This window comes from Panicum virgatum, chromosome 3K (assembly GCF_016808335.1).
Source record: "Panicum virgatum strain AP13 chromosome 3K, P.virgatum_v5, whole genome shotgun sequence".
NCBI lineage: Eukaryota > Viridiplantae > Streptophyta > Magnoliopsida > Poales > Poaceae > Panicum > Panicum virgatum.
Genome location: NC_053138.1, coordinates 52930451 through 52949890, shown reverse-complemented (window position 1 = coordinate 52949890; position 19440 = coordinate 52930451). Strand labels below are relative to the sequence as shown.

The 19440-nt window shown below is 47.3% G+C and overlaps 1 pseudogene; it reads left to right on the top strand.

Moving 5' to 3' along the window:
* The first annotated feature begins 13438 nt into the window (after nucleotides 1–13438).
* Nucleotides 13439–15767, top strand: LOC120699570 (annotated as a pseudogene).
* The last annotated feature ends 3673 nt before the right edge of the window (nucleotides 15768–19440 follow it).

Genomic DNA, 19440 nt, shown 5'->3' with positions numbered 1-19440 from the left:
CTCTTTATTTTCTCTTTGTTCAACAAAGTAATAGAAATCGAGAGCCCTCTCCATGTAGCATTTTCGTTTTTTATTTATTTATGTATATCCGGCCGCCATGCAGGCATGCAGCGTATTGCGTACTACTCCTAGATGTGCATCGGCGGCGATCTTGCATGCTGCAGCCACATGCATGCTGCCATGCCGCTGGACTACACTCACTGGTCGACTCGGCTGTGGATCTCTAGTTTATATACATGATGCATGTTTTCCTAAGCCCATTTCCAACCATTGATTATTAACTAGGTTTGTACCCGTGCGTTGCTACGGGAGCTGAAATATATTTAATGCGGTAGGAAATATTAAAAGATTCCTTACTAACTTTACAAAATTTTGAATTAGGTGGGCAACAAATAAATCACAAATAATTCATATTCTGCAAAGAATCACTTTCCAGTGACCAAAAATTAAAAAAAGACAATCCAATAGAGCAAATATAATCAAGAGCCACCCATTTGACATCAATGATGAATACAAGTCTATTTTTCATCACTTTTTTCTATTATATTGAAAAAGAAACTGAGAGAAGCTGAAGCTAAGCTAGCAAACAAAAGGAAGGGAGCTTACATTAGCAAACCAAGCCAATTTTTGGCCAAATCAAATTTCACATGACTCACTGGTGGAGACTGCAGACTATTAGGACTGAACTAAACCAATGATAATTAGACACACGATAAAACCCAAGAATCAGTCCCTTGTTTATAAATGGAAGCACTAAGCCTCGACACCATGGCACTAAATTCTTGGGTATATAACAAATGGCACCATGCTTCTGAATCAGATGGTGCTACTACCAACGTCTTGATTTCAGCCACCAATGCATCTTCCGTGGCTATATGAAAAGCTGATTACGGAAGCATCAGAAATAAACGGTTAATCCCTCCTCACCATGAAATGGTGATTTAGATCTATCTACAACAGCTAACCCCAAATCGCCGTAACACGGTGCGGGCGCGGACTCACCCAAACTGACGCACAGAATCTTTAGACCAAAGCTGAGGGTCACAAAAAGTGAAAATCATGCGCGAGGACTCACCTAAAATCGACCTGAACGCCGGCGATGTTGGCCGTGCGGCACCCAACACAGCCGGTGACGGGGCGAGGGACGCCGCCGTGGAATGCGGGGATAGATGGACGTGTGGCGACCACGGCAGCGGAGTGTGTTTTGTACAAACAACAGATTACTTCTATTACTATTCCCTTTTCTGTTCCAGCAGCAAAATGCTTTGATTTCGAGATACAAGATGTTGTGGTTACAGCTCCTTGCTTTGCTGTCAAGTTATTTGATCACGTAAAGGTAGAGCATATATAAACTTGAATAATCATATATTTAAAGATATCATGAAGAAAGATACATCATCCAGATCCCTAAACCAAGAAATACAAATCACTAACAGCATCTTTATACCTTCTTCTATGAAAACTTGGCACTTGCAGGCTATATAACGTCCGACCAACCAAATTTACGCATTTCTGAGCAAATCATATCATATTCCTTTTCTTTTGAGGAACAAATTTGCACTTTAGCAGGAAACCCCCAAACATCTATTCTATACTAATATCAGTAAGCCTAAAAGGATTTTCATCACATTACTCATTACCATTAACAGAAGCCACGAGATGACGATTGTGCAGAATACTACTATCACCATCCGAAAAATTATATTATGAAAAAAAAGAACACACTGATTTTAGACTCGAACAGCTGCCCATTAGAAAATTTTAGAATTATGCTAGCTATTCATTAGTTTCATGCTCCAAAAATTTAAATTGAGCAAGTACACATCTTACTGGTAAAGGTCAACATTTATCAGTGATAGAACAGGTATTTTGTAGTCTTGTAGTGTAAACTTTCAGAAGAGCAAGAGAAGACATAAGTATATATCAAGATAGAAACACCAGGAAAGAAGCTTCATTGCACTGCAAGCTAGAAACCATGTTTTATTGACGTGGAATAACTAATCATTCCACTCGTATCTCCAGATATCAGATGCGGGAGCAGAGCGCCCCGAGTCTGTTCGTTGCAGGGAGGATGATGCCGATGGGGCGATGGGCGATGGAGACTGATCGTCGACGCCGACGCCCGCAACGTTGCAGGGACGGCAGCCGATGAGCAGACCTGCCGCCGCCGACGTTGCAGGTGCGCCGGAGTCGACGCCCGCAATGTTACAGGGAGCGGTCTGGCAGCCGACTAGCAGACCGGCTGCCGCCGACGTTACAGGTGTGCGGCGCGCAACGTTCCGGGGAGCAGACCCGCCGCCGCCAACGTTGCTGGTGCCCCGGCGACACGTGCGATGACCACGGCGGCGCGATCCACGTGCGGCGTGACCTAGGCTTCTGGGTCGCAATCGACTTGAACGCCGGCGATTTTGGCCGTGCGGCGTCCAGCACAGCCGGTGACAGAGCGGCCTGGTGGGACGCTGGACGTCGGCGACAGTGGCGGCGCAATCGACGTGCGGCGACAGCGCGAGATCGACGTGCGGGTGCGGCTCGACCCAGTCCAGCGTTTGGCCGATATGAAAAAAGAGGAAATAAAGGAAGGAAGGCGCGGACGATACGAAAAAAAAGAAAGGAAGAAAAAAAAAACAGCAAGCGATACGGAGGGCGGATGGGTGGACAGACGAAACGATGGATCGGGAGACGGATGACGAACAAAAAAAATCTTACTTACTCCCTTTTTAGTAGTAGAGATTTAGGAAAGCGACGATCGATCTTTCTTTTTATTTCCTACTGTGCTCCTCCTAACTTTCTCCTCCTTTTACTCGCTCCATTCCAAATTATAGAATCTTTTATAAAAATATTTGCTATTAGAGCAATTTTAGTAGGGAGAGCAAATGGTTCAGTAGGAAGAGCAAATATGCTGCTATATAAAGATTTAGTCGATGAACATCAAAAATCAATCTCCAGATTTTTTTTCCCCTTCGGCCTCCGCCCCCGCCACGCCTTCTTGCAGGCCGCAGGCGCGATTCGCATCCTCGAGGCCGACGCTGCTTCTCCTGATGCATCCGGCGCAGGCAGGGTGGTCGAGGCCCAACAAGGGCTGCCCGGAGCCCAATAGTTCTTAGGCACATCCACTCGGGGAGAGGCCCAATCACCCCAAAATACTAGTCCGATGAAGGAAGGGTGGCTCTGCCTTTAAAGGTGGCTTCCTCCTCCATAGCTAAGCAAGGTGGGATTTCAGAGGCTCACATGTTCGCCGCCCGACCACAACGGTACTAGGCCTCGTTGTTGCGTCTTGCCAGTGGGTAACCATGGAGGATGTCCTCATCATCTCCGCGACAAGGCGGCGGCGGCGCGGCGATGGGAGGACCGCAGCGAGGTGGGTGGGGTGCTGAGGGAAATCGGTGGGCTATTTGGGTGAGTAAAATTTAGAAGTGAGCTTCTAAATGGGAATTTGCTCACCCAAATTTAGCAACCCTATTAGAATTAGTTTGCTCTAACGTGTATTTAGATGTAATAGAAAAATAATCTATGGATCAGCAAGCGGAACAATTATATTGGTCTGTGTGTCCACAAGTGGGGTGGACATTTAACAGTCCACACCCCTCGTCATTTTGGTTGTTATAAACAGGTCCTGGTGGGATCCATACCAACCTTATCTCCACACAACGTTGATCCCAATAATCTCCACAGTCATCAGCATGAAAGGGCAAGGGCTGATCCTCAGTAAGAGACAAGAAAGTTTGTTAGCTATCATAATAGTAATATATAAGTAATTTAAGGCTTTTTATATATAACGGGCTACACTTTAGTGAAGGCTCAAAAACTTTTGGAGTATGAGAGTACTCAACTTTGGCTCATCCAAACATACCCTTAGTTTAATTGCAATGGAAGTTGTCCACCTAGATTTGGGTATATATCGGCTCAGTCTTTCGAAATGTATTGATCGCGTAGAATATATATATTTTAAAAATGTGTGTGCGTACATGTATATGCGGGTAAGCATCCACATATCTACTGTATTTCAAACTTGTAACGTTAGAAGACAAATCCAAATCATACGATCTCACGAGTTCAATTTACGTAGCAAACGTACAGTTTATTGCTCAAGTACATACCTCACGTGAAACGTCGACGATGCTCATCCATGTGTAGGTTTACCCAAAACAATGCAATCACATCACGTGCGTGTCCAACCACAGACGTCAGAATCGCCACCACCAAGCCCGGCTCCAACACTTGAATAATAGTGATGGAGGTTTTTTTTTTCTTTTGACGAAATAGTGATGGAGATTGTAGACGACTTGATGAGCATGGACGTTACTTTCAAGTGGGAGCAAAGGTGTGTGGGCATGACGTGCAACCTGATCCCCTGCAGGTTCTGCAAGCGGTACGCTATACGTCTACATGCACGCACGCCTGGGCCGAAATGTCATCCACATGCATGCACTATATACTACTTCAAAAATCAAAGGTTTTATAATAAGAGGGACTGTTTCTCCTGATTTCATTGTGAAGGAAGTATTTTTTTATACTAGCTCCGTTTCAAATTATAGTTCGTTTGATTTTTTTGACTCTAAATTTGATTACTCATCTTTTTCAAAAAATTTGCGCAAACATTTTTTGGCTGTGGTAGTACAGAGGGACATGAGCCTCCCGGGTCGACATCTTGACGTAAGCTTGGCTGATGCCGGCTGCTCGGAGAACGCGTTCCATCCAGCGCACGAGTCCTTCATGGTGACGGGCGTACACCTCCGGATCGTGGGTCACGCTCTCCATAGCGGTCTTCATGGCAGCGCCCATCTGCGCACACATAAGAGTGGCGTTAGCGTAGGTAAGAGGAAAAGTTAAGCAAGAGATAACGAAGCAGAAAGATAAGAGTATATAGTTCAAGACAGTATATCAAGCAGACAGAAGCGTCCAGAGAGTCCTATTTCTAGCGACCATTGCTAAGGGCTCGAGCTATGGGCCGCGTATGCTCTGATACCAACTGAAACAGACCGGGTTCCCGAAAGGCGAACCCGACCCGCTGTATTGTCGTGATAGTCCCTGGATCTGAAGCTATCACATACAGAACTCATTTCAATTGAATATCACATACATAACTCACGTTTACAACATCACATGGGTTTATTTATTACATAATTCGAAGGATTGTAATACGAAGCTCAGAGTACAAGCCCCTTGGGCTAAAAGAAAACAATCAGAAAAGCGGAAACGATATCTAGTCTTCTGGGCAACTCCATCTTCACGAATCCTCTCCACAGGCAGTTCGGTGCGTAGCTCAGGAAGTCCTTCACATCGTAATCCATTATCGTCCTGTCGACTCCTTCGCTCGGATCCTGCATCTATTAGGCTATCCCCAAAGACGGGATAGATTCACGTCACCATCCGTATGCAAGCTTTATATGGATGCAAACGGTAAAAAATAATGCCAGGATAGGCTATGTTTTCCTATGCAAGCAATATATATAAGTCATCCAAATCACCTTTCAACACGGGCAGCTCCGGCATCCCGGACTCCCGGTCTCCTACCTTCCTCTACAACTACCTCAACCCTGTTTCGGTGCGAGAACTCCCTCTCCCCGCACCTCAGCTGCTATCCAAGCAGGAAAAGTGGTACTAGAGGGAGGTAGAAAAGTATATGTGGTTCTAACTACATTTGTGGGGCCAGATCCAGAGTTGTACATGACCGAGTACGCGGCTATACATATAGTTTTCACCCTGCAGGGGTTGTACACCTGTACCCACTCGCCACGAATCCAGCCAGGAGCGACCCGACCTTCTCCGAGGCACCAGTCAATGAAACTAATGGCTATGGCACCACCCTGCTCCCGGTCTGGGGCGCGTCCTCCCGCAGTAGGTCGCCCGGGGCTGTGAAGCAATCTAGAATGGAATTTCCATGGATCCTGCGATCGGGGGCGATAGGGTCCTGCCCTCTCCCCCTGACACTGACACACTATCCTCCTACAGGTATGATGCCGCACATAGCTAGCTCGGGCTAGGTCCCCCCTCATAAAGGATATGTGGTGTGCACATTTGACATAGTTCCGTCACTAGGGCCACAAAGTCAAGTCCTTCATCCCGCTGAGGCGAGCGTCTTCGTCCACAGTAGCATTCCGTCAACACGGTCTGCAATCGATACCCATCACAAGTATCGGCTTCTCAACTACTCCTCTACTAAAGTTCCCACCAGAATAGTCTGGCACCCGCCACAGGTGCTCGTCACCCATCACAGGTGCTCACAGGATCGTGCCCAACACACAATCCTCAGCTCTCGATCTGAAGATAAGAGAAAAGGGTCCGCTCACCCCGCTGTAACCTAATCACCAACTCCCATATATGTGGAGGCATCTTCCAGCAAGCAAGGACTATCACATCATATATTCCCATACCCCAAATCTCACTCATAGTAGCAATAGCATATTCATTTCTAAGTATGGGAATCAAGAAATACGGTAAATAAATGGCCATGCAAGCTCATCTCATCACACTCAATTTGGGTGCATAGCGTATCTAGCAAGCAATGCCTAATAGGTATTCAATCGCAGACGGGCGTGAACCTGATAGGTCTTCTTGGTCTTCCTTGGTCCTCTGACGTCTTCTGGTCGTCCGGTACGTCCCTCTGGGTCCTCCGGGTGTCGGGGTAGTCCTTCTGGATCTCCTGGTCGTCCGGGACGTCGGTCAACTCCTTCTCGTTAGGACCTAGTCGTAATTACATATAAATACAAGGGCTAAAGTGCAAGAATGCACAAAACAGGCTCACAAGAGATCCAACTCACTGCAAAACCTATTCTAACGCATAGATCATGATTTTAGAAGAATTATGAAACTGGTTTCATATTTTTCGGAGCTCCAGTTGAATTACTATGAATTTTCTAAGATTAAAGCATTTCCGTGGCGAAGGCGATGAAGGAGGCAAGGGCGTCGAAGCAGGGCTGCGAGCGGTTCAAGCCCGCGACGGTGAGGCCGGCGTGGCTATCTCGCGTTCCGTGGCGAGGACAGGGGCGAAGCAGGGCGGCGGCAGAGCAAGACCGAGGAGAAAGGCATGGCTGGGCGCAATGTGGGGGCTTGCCAGGTATGGCCATGGCATGGTCAAGACGGCGGACCGTGTGCGGGTGAGGTCAAGGCCGGACCTTGCGGCTGGCGCGACGCATCCGCGATGTCGTGGTGCGGCATGGCCGCGACGCGACGGCGCGACGGTGGTAGGGCACATGTGCGGGCGATGGTGAGATGTGCGTGCGGCCGGGCCAAAAGGCGGAGCCTTTGGCCGGCGTGGTGCACGTGCACGCCGATGCATGGCCACGACGATGCCAGGGTGCACCGGAGCGGCGGTGTCATGGTCGTGCGGCAAGATCGTGCGGCGGCGAGGCCGCGGAGGGGTGCGAGTGCAGGTCGTGGGGCGTTCGAGTGTACGCGCGTGTGCTAGCGCCGGGCATGGCCCAAGCGGCGGCGGTTCGTCGGGCTCCTACAAACAAGCAAGGGAAGGGCCGGTCCTAGGGATGTTCTAGGGGAAGGCTCATAGACGGCGCTCGACATCACGTCGGTAGCAGGGCACGAGGAGGGTCCAGGGAGATAGGCAGCAGCGGCTTACCGGTCGGCTTGGTGACGAGGGGCTTGGGCCGCGGCGAGGCGAGGCAGCATCGAGCCGATGCCATGCAGGACGCGTGGCAATGTCGGAGTAGTCGATTGGGGCGTTGGCTCGATGGTGGTGTTCCCCTGGCATCGGCGATGGACCTTCTGTGGGGCTTCCTTCTCCTCTCCCCCTTCTTCTGTCGCTCGGCTCCTTCTCCTCCCTTCTTCTCCTCTCCCCTCTCTGCTATGTTTTGCAGTTGCGGCGGCGGCGGATGATAAGAGCTCTTGGCTCTAGGGTTTGTGGCGGCCATGGGGTTTTATAGGTGGAGCGGCTAGGGTTTGAGGTGTGGCTCATGGGAACGGCGGCGATCCTCGGCGTTCGCGCGGGGGACACGTGGCACACATCGCGCGGCTGCGTGGCACGGAGTGCTGGGGTTCTGGAGCACGCTGTAAGGAACATGGCACCATTTATGCCATTTCAAGTGATTTTGGTGATCGAATGACAACACAACACTTGGACTAATATGATTGTTAAGATGACCATTCTCAGGCTTTTAGGTTCAAGTGATGACAAAGAGAAAGAGAAGATAGGCATAGCAAGGCCCGAAGGGCTGCCCCTACGGGGGTTCTGCTACCCGGTTAGCGGACGGGGGTCGAGGGGGAGCCGCCCCTCACGGGTCTCAGGGCAGCGCCCTGAAAGCTCTTTGGATCAGGAGCACCGGAAGAACCGATGCCTAAGCATCGGTGCATCCGACGCTTGTCGGAAGAACCGGCGCTATGAAGTTTGGTGCAGAAGGGAATCAAAGCCAAGTCAGCCTATAGCCACCGGTTGAACCGACGGGTCAAAAAGGGGGCATCGGTGCATTGGGCGTCCTATGTTCCAGAGACGATGTCAAGACCCCAGGAGAAGATTCTTCAGCACCGGTTGAACCGGTGAAGCATTGGTGCATACCATCGGTGTAATGACGTCAGCTGCCAGGAGAAGATTCTTCAGCACCGGTTGAACCGGTGAAGCATCGGTGCATACCATCGGTGTAATGACGTCAGCTGTCAGGAGAAGATTCTTAAGCACTGGATGAACCGGTGATACATCGGAACAAAGCATCGGTTCAACCGGTGGTCACTGCATCAGCTGTCAGGACTTCAACGGCTACTTCGGTTTATGAGTGACCGGAAGAACCGACGCTACCCCTGCCAGAGGCATCGGTTCTTCCGGTGATACACAGAATTTCAGCTGACCGTTGGAGCAACGGCTACAAGACTTGGTGGCCTATATATACGCCTCACCCCGGCCATTTGAAGTGTGCTGGAGTTGCTGGACATCCCACACACACCCAAGAACATCTCCAACCACCATAGAGCTTCATTGTACATCATATAGGCTTAAGCACACTTGTGAGAGTGCTTAGTGCTTGTAATAGGGATTAGTTCTTGCGAGAGCTCCCTTGAGAGAAGTCTTGCTGCGGCAAGCAACTTGTGATCCGTCGTGTGACCCTCCGTCTTGGTGTGGAGTGGCAACGACACTTTGTGCGGGGGAAGAGGAGGCCCCCTCCTTGGTGGAGAAGCTCCGTAGTGGATTACGGCCGGGTGACCGAGAGAGACGGTGGCGGTGCACGAGACTCGGTGTCTTAGGGGCACTTGCCTTTGCTTGCCTGCATCGCCTTGGTGGCGAAGTGCAAGACGGTGATCAGAAGAGCCTCGGTGTCCCGTGGACGTAGGCGTTTGTGCCGAACCACGTTACATGACCGTGTCTACTCGGGAGTTTGCATCCCTCTTGCACTTACCTCTTTACTCACCGCTTTACGTTTCCGCATTTACTCTATCTTGCGTACCTTTACTTTCCTAGTTAGTTTGATTAGGATTGGCTAGGTTGCAAGTCTTTTAGGGGTAAGTAGAGAGTAGCATAGATAAACCTTAGTCATAACTAGCATGTATAGGACGTGTTAGGTTTATCTTATGCAAGTAGTTTGAGCCCTAGGTTAAAAAGCGATTAGCGACCCTATTCACCCCTCCCCCTCTAGGGTCAAACACCCCGGTGATCCTTACACACGCGGGGCGGTCAAAAGCGAGCGGGGGAAAGTTGCGCGGCGGCCTCCTCCGCGCGGTGTGGCGGAGCGATGCTGGCAGGTGACGCGAGCGGCAGGCGGCACCGGCGGCAGAAGCGGAGAGAGCGCGGGCGGTCAAAAGGGAAAAGCAGAGAAGAGCGACGTCGTCCGCGACGGGGAAGAAAGGGGAATAGTCCCCCTGACAGGCGGGCCCGAGCTGGGCCGCGCGCGCGTTATCGGGCCGGGGGTGCGGGATCGGGCCGGTGGTTGAGGCGCTGCGCGGGCGTGGAGCAGGCTAGCGGTTGGGCTGGCCAGGCTGTCCGCGGTTCATAGGCCGAAAAAGAGAAGGGGCTGCTGGCCCGGTTTTGCTAGCTGGGTTTCAACTGGGTTTAGACCAGGCTGGGTTTGGAGCTTGGGTTACGGGCTGGACTGAGCCAACGGGTTTGGTCCGGGTTAGGGTTAGAGATGGTTAGCGGGTTGTTAGAGTTTGGATTTAATTTGAGTGGCTCAATTCAAATTAAATCCCACACAAATGTTAGAAGATGAAATTAAATTGAGGTGCACACCTCGATTTAATTTCCACACAAAGAAATAAATCCAAATCGATTTCGATTAAACAAGGTAGAACCAACAAATTCAAATAACTCCAAATATTCCCACACTAGCAATGAATATCCTAAAGTAAGAACAAAGTTTTAATTTTACTAGAAATTTTGGAAGGCAGAAATCTTACTTAAGTTGAGATTTACAGCATTGCCACGAATTTTTTTTTTTGAAATTCACATTTTTCGACTTTATAATATTCCGGAAAAATCCAGGATGTTACACTCTTTCTATGAATTGAGTTAAATTTAAAATAGTTTGACTTATGAAATACTTACCATTTTAGGACCGAAGGAGTTAGTAATTAATAACTTAGTATATATAAAGAAGACGGCGGATACAATTGCAGACAAGTAGACGGCTCGGTTCTCGCGGAGGTAGCTAGGATATGATGCTCATGCATGCGGAGCCGTCTGAACACATACGTATGTATTGATCTCTCTCACACAGGAATTTCTTCGGCTAGTTTTTGTCTGCGCCGGCGACGGCGGCCGATCTTAATAACCTCGCCGGCGACGCCGTGCATGCATCGACAGCCGTCCGGTATTCCTCTCTCGCCACTAAAATAAAATAAACGCCATCGATTGCATTAGTAGTATAGGAGAATTTGATATACTCCTATATGATCTCTCGACGATCCCCGGCATCGACCGCCGCTTTAATTTAACTATTTCCTCCTTTGCAGGTGCTGCATGCCACGCGTCGCGTGCATCGCACTAATGTGACTTTTCGTGCAGTGTCAAAAGTCCCAAACAATCTATCTTAGCGGGCATTCTTTCTGTAGGAGCACTATCGTGATGGAGGTTTTCATTAATAAAGTACTGCGTGTTCGATGAGTAGCGCTAGTAGTATTCCTCTAAGTGCACGTACGGCAAAGAATGGATTAGATTGGAGTATATGGCACTTGACTTTTCTTGGTTTTTATATGTATCCATTATTATGACAAGGGGATATTGATGGCAATAAATCAGTGTCAGTCGTATACGTACCCCGAATATATTGCACCCATTGGAGGCGTGTCCCGAATATATCAGCAGGCTGCATATGCGGTTTCACAGAATACGCTCCGAGTGCCTGCGCGAGGTACATCTCCATGTGAGCTTAGATCATAGAGCTCATGTTCTGCCCAAGCCTTACCCCTCACACCAGATGTGATTTAGTCTACGGATTGATTGGCACTAAAGATTGTCACTAGAGTATTTAGACTTTTTTTAAAAAAAATTCTTAGGCTGTGCGCATCGACTATATTTGCAAAGTTTATGTGTATATCAACTCGATGTAATACTTTTAAAATTGCTAGTTAATTGTAGTTGATATAGTTTCATATAAAAATTTCTGACATTTTAATCATATATGTTTTTAGCAGTATATACTTGGTCAAAGCAAAAGAAAGGACTCACTTATGAGAAAACTAAAACAGTTCCAATTTTGAAACAGAGGGATCTTATGAAAGGATAAATGATTACTAAGTTAGGATGACATCCAAGACTAATTTATTTTCATGGTGTATATATATAGGTGGAATGCTTATGTCTATTATTGAATTTGGTAAATTTCAAAGAAACAATAATTTGTAGATATACTCAGTTTTGCTGCAACCTGATGCTAGTACTGCGCCGATCATATGCTAAGGTGCGCCGATCATATGCTGCGGCTGCCTTCTTTATTTGTTGAAAGCTAGCAAAAGGGGCATAATAAAATTCTATAATTGACGTGATTCGATCCATCCTTGTAATAGAACCAAAGCCTTTTGCCTCAGCTTGATTAGGTATGATATGACAAAAATGAATTGGCTGGGCATGAGCAATAATAGAGCGGTGTCTACAGCCCACATCCGGGTGGACGTAGCAATTCGACCCGATCCTCGTCACCCGGTTGGTAAACTGGCTCGGGTGGGTCCCACGCCAGCTCCCTCCTCCCAATCTCCATTCTCCTCATCACATATCCGGTCGCTCCCAGCTCACTGCTGATGAAGCTTCCAAAGTCACACCACAAATACTCCTCAGTAGTCTGTAGGAAGGCCTACCCCCCCTACAAATAGATAGAGCATAGACACAGGCTGACAGAGAGCTCAAGAATCAAAGCTCAAAGCTGCAGAGGCTTCCAATCATTTCTTCGTTCCGGTTTGGTATGTTGGATCTCTTTCAGTTTACCTTCTGTAAAAGTTCAGTCTGACTTTTCCTCCGGTTACTTTGCTTGCTCCTCTGTTAGTGTTCCTGCTGTTTCATCGGGATCTTTGCTCGGTTTTCGAATTTCAGTCGGTTTTCATGGTTGGGAAACTGTTTTACTTTCGAAAGTTCAGTTCTTTGGATCAGGAATGCTCTCTGTCTAGTCAGAGTCCCATCTGTGATGCTTATACTACCTCTTGCTCTGTTCCATGCAAAGTGTTTTCCCTGTCGCTCTTCAGAGTGGCTTTTAGAGCACTGAAGGTCATGTCTGAAAGAGAAATCTTCTGTGTTATATATGTTGTGTCTTGAACGGTCTTTGACCTGTAAGCTTGTAACTATGAATTCATACATTCCTTTTTGTAATTTTCAAATTCAGTATGTGGAAATTATTGAGACGGCTTACTACGATGACATAACTTGTAGGGTCGTCTGGACTTTTATTTTATAGTTCGGGTTATGACTTTTAGTCCGGGTTCGTAAAATCCTAATCCTGATCTAATTATATATATAATCTAAGTGATCTACTCGGAGTACAATGTTCTAGTCCTTACTAATTACAGGTAGAGTCCTGCTCAGATAAACTAAGGAGACCTATTCAGATTATAATACCCTAATTCTAATCTATTATATATGACTCGTACTCTAACAGGATTCAGGGTTTCAGCGTTTCTTTGTGCCCCCAGCTTCTCGAACAATTTGAGAGTTTTCCCTAGACAAAAGGGCAGTTCCATTGAATGGTTGCATTTTCACTTCATCTATTTATTTTTTTTCTTTTCTAGCGGAATTCATAAGATAGATCTGCATGCAAACCATATGCTCCACTAGATTAACAATGTGCACTGTAGTGGGCTAGTGGCTTCTTTTGTTAACTTGACAATCCATCTTAGCCTGTCTTCTCGACACTTGAACGACAGTGTTGTTCTTAACATCTTCCAGAATCTGAATTGAACTCTTTAGGATGAGTTCAATAGAGCACCGTCCTACGTCATCTGCATCCTCGATTTTTCGTTTTCGATGTACCAACTACCAACTACCAAGCGCGCCTGACAGAGTTTCTTGGATCATCAGGCTGGGTGATCGATCCTGCCGTCTTCGTGTCAGTCCCAAGACGCCGAGATGTACCTGGTGAAAGACATTAGCGGCGCCATCGGCCTGATGGCGGTGGCGCTGGTGCTCCTGGGAACCTGGCCTGTTGTCCTGGCCGTGCTGGAGCGCCGGGGCCGGCTGCCGCAGCACACCTTCCTGGACTTCTCCGTCACCAACTAACTCGCCGCCGTGCTCATCGCCCTCACCTTCGGCCAAATCGGCCCCGACACGCCGGAGACGCCCAACTTCCTCACCCAGCTCACTCAGGTCGACTTTCAGTTTTCAGTACATCGGACCTGAAGTCACTTTCAGTTTCGAAACTCTGAAACTCTGAGGTTTTGTCAGCAAAAAACTCTGGTTGTGCTAAGCAATTCGTGCAGTGAAAAAAAAAATTGTTGTGACCTTTCAGTTCAAACGATGCAGAATAACTGGCCGTCAGTCTTGTTCGCGACGGCCGGCGGCGTCACCCTCAGCCTCGGCACGCTGGCCACGCAGTACGGCTGGGCGTTCGTCGGCCTTTCGGTCACCGAGGTCATGGCATCGAGCCTGAAGGTCGTCATAGGTACTCACTGCATATGGAATCCTGGTGCTGCAAACTCTGCTCGTGTAGCCTGAACTGTTCAGAACCTGAAGACATTCATCGTGTCACTGAAATTTCTCTTCCAGGGACAACTCTGAACTACTTTCTCGACGGTCGGATCAACAAGGCAGAGGTCCTGTTCCCCGGTGTCGGGTGCTTTCTGATCGCGGCGATCCTCGGGTCACTTGTCCACTCTTCCAATGCTGCCGACAACGAGGAGAAGCTGGCTAAGTCCCTGGCCAATTACAGCAAAAACACTAGGTAGTGCAGTTTTCTGCTACTTTCAGTCACTGCTGCAACTGTTGAATAAGTTTTGACTAAGTTCATATACCACTAAAAAAGTCTGAAGTTTAAGGCGATAAGAGTATTATGTACAGAAATATCCATTTTATCATGACGTTATTGCTAGTAATTTACCTGCTTCTGAGCAAAGTGTATTTTCTGCAATACTGCACAGGAACAGTACATATGAGGATCTCACGAAACAACTCCTTGATGAGGAAGGTAGCGGTTGGATCAAGGAACCCACTCTTGTCAATAAATTTAAATGATCTAGTATAATGGTGTTCATCTGATCCTTTTGATTGCCAGAGAGACCAAAGGACCTTGAAGAAGCAAAGGTGGATGCACCAGAGGATACACAGAAACTGGAGAAAGTAGAGGCCGGAACTGCAGAGTTCCTGGTTGATCTCGAGGAGAAGAGGTCAATCAAAGTAGGTGCCAATTCATTCTATTTTCAGCGTTATACGCTCTTGCGTACATCACTGAAAGTTCAAATACTTCCTGATACATGTTGACAAAATGCTTAATTTTCTGTCAAAAGAGCCGAATTTTGTTTGTTCTATTTGAAGTTGAGTTTCTTTTGCCCCTGTTTTGTTAAATGATTGAATCCCTTCCACCACAGGTGCTGGGGTCCCACACGCTGCTGGGCCTCGGCATCGTCGTCTTCGCGGGCGTCTTCTACGCCCTCTTCACGCCGGCGTTCAACCTGGCCACCAACGACCAGTGGCACACGCTCCCCGCCGGCGTGCCCCACCTGGTCGTGTACATGGCCTTCTTCTACTTCTCCCTCGCCTGCTTCGCCGCCAGTGTCGGGCTCAACGTGTGGTTCCTCTACCGCCCCATGGTCGGCGTGCCGAGGTCCACGGTGGCGGCCTACCTCCGCGACGGCTAGGGCCGGTGGCTGGCGCTGCTGGCGGGGATGGTGTGCGGGCTCGGGAACGCCTTCACGTTCATGGCCGGGCAGGCGGCCGGGTACGCGGCGGCGGACTCCGTGCAGGCGCTGCCGCTGGTGAGCACCTTCTGGGGCGTCGTGCTGTTCGGCGAGTACCGGCGGTCGTCGCGCCGGACCTACACGCTGCTGGCGAGCATGCTGCTCATGTTCGCCGTCGCCATGGCGGTGCTCATGGCCTCCTCCAACCACCGGAGGCCGCTCTGACCGCCGCAGTTGCCTGCCTGGTGGAAGATTTCAGATGCTCTGTTCGTGTACGATGCGCTGCTCTGCTTCGGAAAGCTCGGCCATCGGATGGATGTGTGATGAGGATAACGGGGATAGTGGCGGGCCCCACCACTTTGGTTGAGTAAGGAGCTGACGTGGAGCTAAATGGCTAGGGCCACCGCCACGTAAATGTAAGTGTGCAAGGATGCTTGGTGCATTAGGACCATCTTGTATTTCCTTTGTGCTATTGCAATAAATAGATTCACGGGTACCAGCCAATAGTATTTTTCTCTCACACTAAACCGGCACCTGTCACCAGCACCAGCCAACCAGCAGTACTTTTCTCTCACAATAAATCAACATCAGCCACCAGTCACAGCTAGCCGAATAGAGTGAGCTGTTGCCTTTGCAAGGGTTGCTGGCATTGGTCAATATGATAAAGTAGACAAGCTTATTTTAGCATGGTTAATTAGTTTTAAAATAAATGTACTTTATCATTTAATTTTATCGCGTAAAGAGTGTTTTTTAAGCTTATAGATGTGCCGGAGGTGGTCGATCTAATTAAAGCAACACTTGCACTAAAAAGAAGTTATGATCGAGCCCGTGAAGTGTTTAGTTGGTACTATTTTCTCGAAATTTGTATTTTTGTCTGAAATCCCGAAGCTCTCAAAGTAAGATTAATAATTTAGCTGGCTACTAGCTGCTTACAATTACCATGTTATTTAGAACTAAAAATAAAACCAGCTTATATAATGTGTTGGTGTCACATCTTAAAATTTCAATTTTAGTATGTGAATATATTTTTGAATAAACTTATCTATTTCTAGACTTTCTGAGAATTACCCATATTTTTTTAGTTTTTATTCTTGATTTTCTAGAGTGAAATCCAATTTTAGGAAGCTTGATTTTCTCACGAGCCGTGAAATATTTTGTTCGAGCTCCTCATGTCCTAAACATTCTTTGTGAATTTCCTAGAACTTTTTGGGAATAAAAATTCCTTTTCCTTTATCTACCTATTTGTTTTCTTTCTCTCTTTTTTCTTTTTTCTTTTTTCTTTCTTTCTTCACTAGACGGGTCCATCTCTTTTTATCTCTCCCCTGTGCGTGAGTCTGTTCGGCTCAACGTTGCCTGGTCATGTGTGCACGCGAAAAGCGTAGACGACCCCACGTGTTGCCAGCGAGGTTTGTTGAAGGTGTTGCCGTTATAGGTGTACGCAACTCCCGATCGATTCTCTGTGAAGTTTGGAGCCATTGTTTCCAACAGTGGCGGACCCAGTGGGTAGTCCAGGTAGGCCCAGAACTACCCACTGATCTGGCCCAAAAACAATTTACTGGATCTTTTTTTTTTCGAATTTGGCCCATCCCACTTCAACTTCAACCGGCCTATCTTCCAATTATCCCACGCCGGACACCTCGGCCTTGTGCACTGCCCTCGTGTCCCCAGACCCCAACTGCTCCGCAGTCCGCACGACCTTCCGCCGCCCACCGCCCGCATCTGGCCTCCCGTATCCCTCAACCTGCGATCCTCCTCGGCTGGCGGCGGCGCCGCGGTGCATCGACCACACGGCGGCCTGCGGCCTGGCCGAACCCCGACTGCCCAGTGGCGTCTGGCTCCAGCGCAGCAGCGGGGGCGGGATCTCAGCGTCAGCGGCTCGGCCACCTCACCTCGGCGCCTCCCCGTCTCACACCCTCCCCGGCACGGCAAGCCCAGCCCCGGCCTGCCCCAAGGCGACACAGGTTAGCGCCTATCCATAGTAGAGCAATTGTATGGGCAGAATTGGAAATATTCAAAGCAATTTTTGAAACTGATGAGAAATAGGCCATTATGAGCGATGGTAGTATAGAGCAAAAACTTGGATTTACAAATTGCAATAATTTAGCCTTAAAATTAGAGATTGATATGTCCTTTTTGCTAATGCTATGTGTTGTCATTTGTCAGATGTAGCGGAACCTCCCAACTTAAACTAGCTTCGATGCACTAATCTGCATTCTTATCAAATCCGAGCTAAAGTGCACCCAAAACAGTTGAATTTCGATAGTCCGTATTGCATTTGGATTTTTTGCTAGGCCTACCTAAGGTTCGAATCCTAGGTCCGCCACTGGTTTCCAAGATAAGATGTTGATAGACTTTTAGTTGTTGTAAGTATCTTATTCGTAATATTGTTGCTCAATATTCCATTATGATGTCATAATTTGATCCTAGTATGCATATAGTGGCACATTCGGTTTTATTTTAAAAACCGTGTGTGATAGTTGGCTGCAGTAATGATACAAGTTCTTAATGGTTGCATAAGCATGCCATCTGCTGTGATATACATATTTCTGGCCATTCATCAACACAGCTTGATACGAAAACAATATACAAATATCTCAACCAGCCATTAGCATAAATAACTTCAGCAGATAAAGAAAACAATGGCAGTGCACTTCTAGTAACTTTTCGAAGAAACTAACTTATAAATACCAGCAGTTTCAAGTTTGAGTTGGGCCTGATTGCATAATCAGCTATATACTCCCCCCGTTTTTTATTAGATGTCTTATTTGGTTTTTGCTAAACGTCGGAAAAAGAATGTCGCAGTTATGTCTGGTTTCTGAAGTGCTTTGATGGAAGAGATATGGAAATTAAAGGGTGTTGCTGCATGCACATCCCGATTGGTTTGTGACAGCCTGACATAAACAATCGTGATTGGTTTCCATTGATGTGCAGCTTGTATGCGTGGGGAAACCGATGCGGCATTAATCGGTGAGAATGTGAGATCCTTTACCGAGAATGATTAAGGTGGTGTTTGGTTGGCAAAAGCCCCTAGACTAATTTTATTCTTGGACTAAAAATTTTAGCCCCTTCCAGAAACTAAAAGGACTAAGAAGTCATTAAATGAGTGCACAAAATATCATATTATCCCTAATCTGCATGCATCCAAAAGGTGGGACCGAGGGTAGGGGGTTGGAATAGTAGGCCTCATGTAGACTTTAAGTCCTAAAAAGCTTCTCAAAAAGGACTTTTGATTCTTTAGCTCCAACTACCACTTTAGTCCCAAAAAGTCCCTTTGTTTGGTTCTTTAGGGACTAAAGTACCAGGGACTTTTGCATAAGTCCCATGAACCAAACACCCCCTAACTCACGAGAGAGTAGTCTTCTTGGTATGTGCACCGAATCTAAATCCGACATCTAATAAAAAACGGAGTGATTATATAGTACCAAAAATGAAACAATGACAAATCTCTCCTCTAGTTAATTAGACACAACACGAGGCATTTCTCTCATGCTGTGTGGTGTCTTACAATAATAAAAGCGCCTAGCCGTACGTAGAATGGCCATATTAAATTGTATTTTATAGCATGGGTTTTGTTCGAGATTCTTGGCCATGCAAGCTAGTTCCTTGCTACATAATTATCGTCTGGCATAACCTTAAACTTGTTTGCTTGTAAAACTAGCCGTCCTTCACCATAAAAATGTGATGGTTGTCCTCTTGGGCAAGTGAGTGCACCGAAGCCCAAGGATATCGGCCTTATCGTTTTCTAGAACCGGACTAGTCAGGTTTCGCAGATTTATCACAAATTCATCCTTCTACAGCTAACATCTAGAAGGAGCACAACAGATGGTTTTTTTAAGGCAAAAGCTTGTATGAGACCAAGTTCTTGCATTGATTTAGGAGGTCATCAACTTGCAGCATCGAGTGTGTAGTAGCCTGGACCTGGAGTTGGGATAGAGCTGTTTTAATTTCTTCTACAGTCCAAACATTCTAGTGCACTTTGGCGTGTGTGTTGACACTCAAAATTGGCATGACCTAAAGCAAGCAGGATAAAGGCCAAAATAACCAATTCAATATTAACTCCTATTATTTTACAAGTTTGGCATGTATAATTATTGTGCAGGACATGAAGACCATTTTGGGATATTTTGGACATGATTTCATCAATAAGGCAAAGATAGATTCAAAACAGCATTAATATGAAGTGAAATCATG